This window comes from Lytechinus pictus, unplaced genomic scaffold (assembly GCF_037042905.1).
Source record: "Lytechinus pictus isolate F3 Inbred unplaced genomic scaffold, Lp3.0 scaffold_20, whole genome shotgun sequence".
NCBI classification, from domain to species: Eukaryota; Metazoa; Echinodermata; class Echinoidea; order Temnopleuroida; family Toxopneustidae; genus Lytechinus; species Lytechinus pictus.
In genome coordinates this window covers 7,882,592-7,888,591 of record NW_026974141.1, presented here as the reverse complement: position 1 = coordinate 7,888,591, position 6,000 = coordinate 7,882,592, and the positions used below count along the sequence as shown (strand labels likewise).

Here is a 6,000-nt window from a genome sequence, read left to right as displayed (position 1 = left end):
AACGCGCAGGATGAAAAAGAAACTTAAATTGTTTGAAAGTCAACTTATATGAATAGATCAGCTCAGAGGGTCAAAATCTGGTTGATATTAAACAAAAAGAACTTTTGCAAGTACCAAATTGGGGGTATAAACTTGTGGTAGAATTTTGCCCACGAAATTATTACCCATTACATATTCATTAATTAATTCACAGTTTAAAAATTAATATTTATGGATCAGATTGACTCAGATAAACAAATGCCTACAACTTTCGTCTGATGAGGACGTGGCCGTGCTGGAATGAAAGTAATTGACAGTTAGCCTCTGCAGAGAAAGTAATTGATATTCAATGCAAGGGTGGCTCCAATAGTGCAATCATGCAGCTCCATGTTACGGCTGTTGGCAAACGTGGACTAATTCGATGACCCCATAGGCTGCCTCGATCTGCCGTACTGGTGGAATCGTCTGCCACTCGCGCGCCCCATTCATCTCGTGTCCTTGGCCGGCCTTGCATTGCAGATCGTCCCCAGAGTCTTCGAGGAGTGAATTCCGGCTGTACCTCGAGGTATTCTCTTGAAATCTGCAAGCCTTGTAACGGATTCGTAGGGAGCTCTCCTCTTGTTGTGGAGAATCCCCCTTGTTATTAATGTGAGTATGATTTTCATCAATTTTGGAAGGGAAAGATGATTTGCTTCCGAATTTTAGCGTACAGCTGCGCTACAAAAACACCGGTGTTGATTGAACACCAGCCTGGTATTTATCTATAGCATATATGTCGATCCACACCAGAGAAGTGTTAAACAACACCAGTTTGTTTTTTGGGGGCTTGGTCTAACACCAGATAGGCGTTATATACAACACCAATTACTAGTAATGGTTTGATTCCAAACTGGTACTGGTGTTGTTTCAATACTTCTCTGGCATGACTGGTGTCGGGCTGGTGTTAAATCAACACCGGTAGTTTTCAGTGTGTTTTCATTGTGTGTGTGTGTATGTCTTTTGTGCTAGGATTGCGTGTCAATGGTGTAGGCCTATTATAAAAAAAACTGTTCCTACTGAATCCTAGGGCAATTTCAAATTGGATTTGGACATAGTGGAATAGTATTGTCATATGTCATCTGTATCATACCTATAAATGGTTATGCATGAAATTAATTTATTTTCAGATAATCTTAATTGTGTAAATAAAAATATGATAATAATGATAATAATAAAATACATATGAGTTATAATACCCCGGTATAATACTATCTGAGACAATGTAGTAGGTACTATAGTTATTCACAGGTAGGGCCTATATTGGATTAGATTGATATATTTTTGGAGGAGTTTTTTAAAAAACATCTTCAGATTTTTTTTGTATTGGATATACCCGGATTTGATAGATTTACAAGGTCTTGTACCAGTAACATGAAATAACACACACTCCCATCCATTGGCGGCAGAAGCCAAAAATTTTAGGGGGGGACCACAAAAATTTTCTGACAAGCAAAAAAAAAAAAAAGAGAAAAAAAGGTAATCAACAAAATATTTAGGGGGGGTTCGTCCCCCCCACCTAAAATTTAGGGGGGGGGGACACGTCCCCCCGCTTCCGCTGCCTATGCTCCCATCATCCCATGCACTGCTCACACACACACAATTCATTCACTGAATATGTTAGAAGTAATGTTCACTGCACTGTTGTTTATAGGCCTGTTCTGTTTATATCCTGTTTGTGGGAAGTCAAGTACCACACGAGTGGCCTTGAAACTGCACTTAAATTACATGCCGGATTATATATCAATATCATGTTTTATCTGTAGTTCATCATGAAAAATCTAGCTACCTTTCCTATTCATTGATTCCAAATGACCTTGTTGTCCAAACAAATTGAGAAAACAGAGTAAACATGTATGATCCCTGTACTGTGCTTGTCTGATTATATGGTTAGATTTAGATTTAGATTGATTTATTTCCGTTCAACAAAATTTCCAAAATATAATCAAAGTAACAATACATGGTTTATATGTTCAAGGTGTATTCTGCTACTCTTTATTGCTTTCATATAATCACGACATATTCCGGTAAAAACTCTCTTCAAGTTCACTTAAGTTCTTTCATGATAAATAATCTTGTATTAATTATTTATGTGGGGAATGGCATTTTGGGAAAATTTAATATCATTTTTGAATAATGTGATATGATATAGGCCCTATACTATTACTTGAACAAAAGGATTGAATAAAAATTATGTACAGGAAAGAACACACCATCACACAGTGTGTTCACAGTGTGGAACACAGGCTAGAATCACTTTCACACTGCTACATTCTGATCATTTTATCAATGTGAATCACATGGTCATGTGTTCAGAGTGTGGAATTATCTTCACATTTGTAAATTTGACCAACTGGTGTGAATCACAAAATGCTATGTACAATCAACTTCTTTTCAACATTTTATCACAGTGAATTACGATGTCACACAGTTTTATATGTGAACACAGTGAACAAACACATATTGCTTAGGTCTTCACAGTGTGAAATTATCTTCACACTGGCCCGTTTTTTAACATTTAAACGGTGTGGTTCATATTCTCACATTTTCCACTATATGAACACACTGTGAACAATCATACTGTTGATTTGTTCACAGTGTGGAATTATCTTCACATTGGTCCATTTGAACAGTGTGGTTCATATTCCCATATTTTTCACTATATGAAAACACTGTGAACAATCATACTGTCTATGTCATAGTGTGGAATTATCTTCACACTGGTCAATTTTAACAGTGTGGTTCATATTCTCACATTTTCCACTATATGAAAACACTGTGAACAATCATACTGTCTTTGTCATAGTGTGGAATTATCTTCACACTGGTCCATTTGAACAGTGTGGTTCATATTCTCATATTTTCCACTATATGAACACACTGTGAACAATCATACTGTTGATTTGTTCACAGTGTGGAATTATCTTCACACTGGTCCATTTGAACAGTGTGGTTCATATTCCCATATTTTCCACTATATGAAAACACTGTGAACAATTATACTGTCTATGTCATAGTGTGGAATTATCTTCACACTGGTCCATTTGAACAGTGTGGTTCATATTCCCATATTTTCCACTATATGAACACACTGTGAACAATCATACTGTTGATTTGTTCACAGTGTGGAATTATCTTCACACTGGTCCATTTGAACAGTGTGGTTCATATTCTCACATTTTCCACTGTATGAACACACTGTGAACAATCATACTGTTGATGTGTTCACTGTGGAATTATCTTCACACTGGTCCATTTGAACAGTGTGGTTCATATTCCCATATTTTCCACTATATGAACACACTGTGAACAATCATACTGTTGATTTGTTCACAGTGTGGAATTATCTTCACACTGGTCCATTTGAACAGTGTGGTTCATATGCCCATATTTTCCACTATATGAAAACACTGTGAACAATTATACTGTCTATGTCATAGTGTGGAATTATCTTCACACTGGTCCATTTGAACAGTGTGGTTCATATTCCCATATTTTCCACTATATGAAAACACTGTGAACAATCATACGGTCTATGTCATAGTGTGGAATTATCTTCACACTGGTCCATTTGAACAGTGTGGTTTATATTCTCACATTTTCCACTATATGAAAACACTGTGAACAATCATACTGTCTATGTCATAGTGTGGAATTATCTTCACACTGGTCCATTTGAACAGTGTGGTTCATATTCCCATATTTTCCACTGTATGAACACACTGTGAACAATCATACTGTTGATGTGTTCACTGTGGAATTATCTTCACACTGGTCCATTTGAACAGTGTGGTTCATATTCCCATATTTTCCACTATATGAAAACACTGAACAATCATACTGTCTATGTCATAGTGTGGAATTATCTTCACACTGGTCCATTTGAACAGTGTGGTTTATATTCTCACATTTTCCACTATATGAAAACACTGTGAACAATCATACTGTCTATGTCATAGTGTGGAATTATCTTCACACTGGTCCATTTGAACAGTGTGGTTCATATTCCCATATTTTCCACTGTATGAACACACTGTGAACAATCATACTGTTGATTTGTTCACAGTGTGGAATTATCTTCACACTGGTCCATTTGAACAGTGTGGTTCATATGCCCATATTTTCCACTATATGAAAACACTGAACAATTATACTGTCTATGTCATAGTGTGGAATTATCTTCACACTGGTCCATTTGAACAGTGTGGTTCATATTCCCATATTTTCCACTATATGAAAACACTGTGAACAATCATACGGTCTATGTCATAGTGTGGAATTATCTTCACACTGGTCCATTTGAACAGTGTGGTTTATATTCTCACATTTTCCACTATATGAAAACACTGTGAACAATCATACTGTCTATGTCATAGTGTGGAATTATCTTCACACTGGTCCATTTGAACAGTGTGGTTCATATTCCCATATTTTCCACTGTATGAACACACTGTGAACAATCATACTGTTGATGTGTTCACTGTGGAATTATCTTCACACTGGTCCATTTGAACAGTGTGGTTCATATTCCCATATTTTCCACTATATGAAAACACTGAACAATCATACTGTCTATGTCATAGTGTGGAATTATCTTCACACTGGTCCATTTTAACAGTGTGGTTCATATTTCCATATTTTCCACTGTATGAACACACTGTGAACAATCATACTGTTGATGTGTTCACTGTGGAATTATCTTCACACTGGTCCATTTGAACACTGTGGTTCATATTCTCACATTTTCACTATATGACCACACTGTGAACAATCATACTGTTGATATGTTCACAGTGTGGAATTATCTTCACACTGGTAAATTTGACCAGTGTGATCATGGAATCATGAAATGCTATGTACACCCAACTGCTGACTCGTCCACAGTGTTTACCTATCTTCTTTCCAACATTTTATGAAAGTGAATCACAATGTCGCATAGTTTAATATGTGAACACACTATGAACAATCACATTGTGGAGATGTCCAGTGTGAAATTATATATTTACACTAGAACATTTTGGAAATAAGTGCGTAGTGTGAATAACACTTTCTCATAGTCCACATTTGATATGTCAATTTATCTTCACACTGTTCAATTTGATCATTATTTGAATCACATCTCTACATATAGCTCACTTTATGTGAACACACTCAAGAGTGATATCCAATTATCCACAGTGTGGAATTACTTTCACACTGTTAAATTTGAACATTTTTTCGATGTGGATCACATTTGCATGTGTCCATTATGTGAATACACTCCAATGTAAACACTCACACTTTTGAGGTGTCCACAGTGTGAATTTATCTCCACACCGTTAAATTATATTCTTCAATCATATTTTTCTTAAATTCGAGCAGTGTGAACCACATCTTCAAATCGTCTACCATATGACCACAGCTTCACACTGCAACATTTCAACAGTGTGATTCACATTGTCACAGCCCACACTGTGAACACCCTGTGAACTCACTTTGAGACACTGTGATCTTTCCAGCAGGAATATCTCACAAAGGTCCGAGTGAATTTCACATTGTGAACATATAGGCTTACATATATAGGCCTAAAAATTCACACACAGTCCTTGTGGTATTATAGTGCATATTTCATGTTGCAGTGGCATACTGATGGGGGGGGGGCTTGGGATGCTTGTCTTCCCAATTTTTTCACAACCAAGAAAAAAAAGAGAAAAGGAAAGAAATTGAAAAAGAAAATAGTAAAATGTGATAACTTTTCATAATATCACGTCATAATCTATCATAAAATTGGATTTTTGTAATAAGAATTTCACAATTTTTGGTCGCTCACAACTTTTTATAAATTTTGCCCGATATGCCATTTCTGGACCCCTCAAAATTTTTGGCTTATTACGCTACTATGATGTTGTGTATTGTTGACTTACCGTACTATGCCCTAACTACTGATTATTATAGCTGCATGCAGTCAGTGACAACTAGGGGAGGATCCAGGATTTTCCAAAAAGG

At 36.4% G+C, this 6,000-nt stretch overlaps 1 protein-coding gene across 1 annotated transcript in view; it reads left to right on the top strand.

The window, feature by feature from the left end:
* The first annotated feature begins 307 nt into the window (after positions 1-307).
* The window catches only part of LOC129282446 (protein-glutamine gamma-glutamyltransferase K-like), a 28,019-nt gene continuing 22,326 nt past the window's right edge, over positions 308-6,000 (top strand). The window contains exon 1 of the mRNA XM_064114680.1: positions 308-627. The gene's annotated coding sequence lies outside the window, so the exon portion shown is untranslated. The remainder of the gene's footprint in view (positions 628-6,000) is intronic.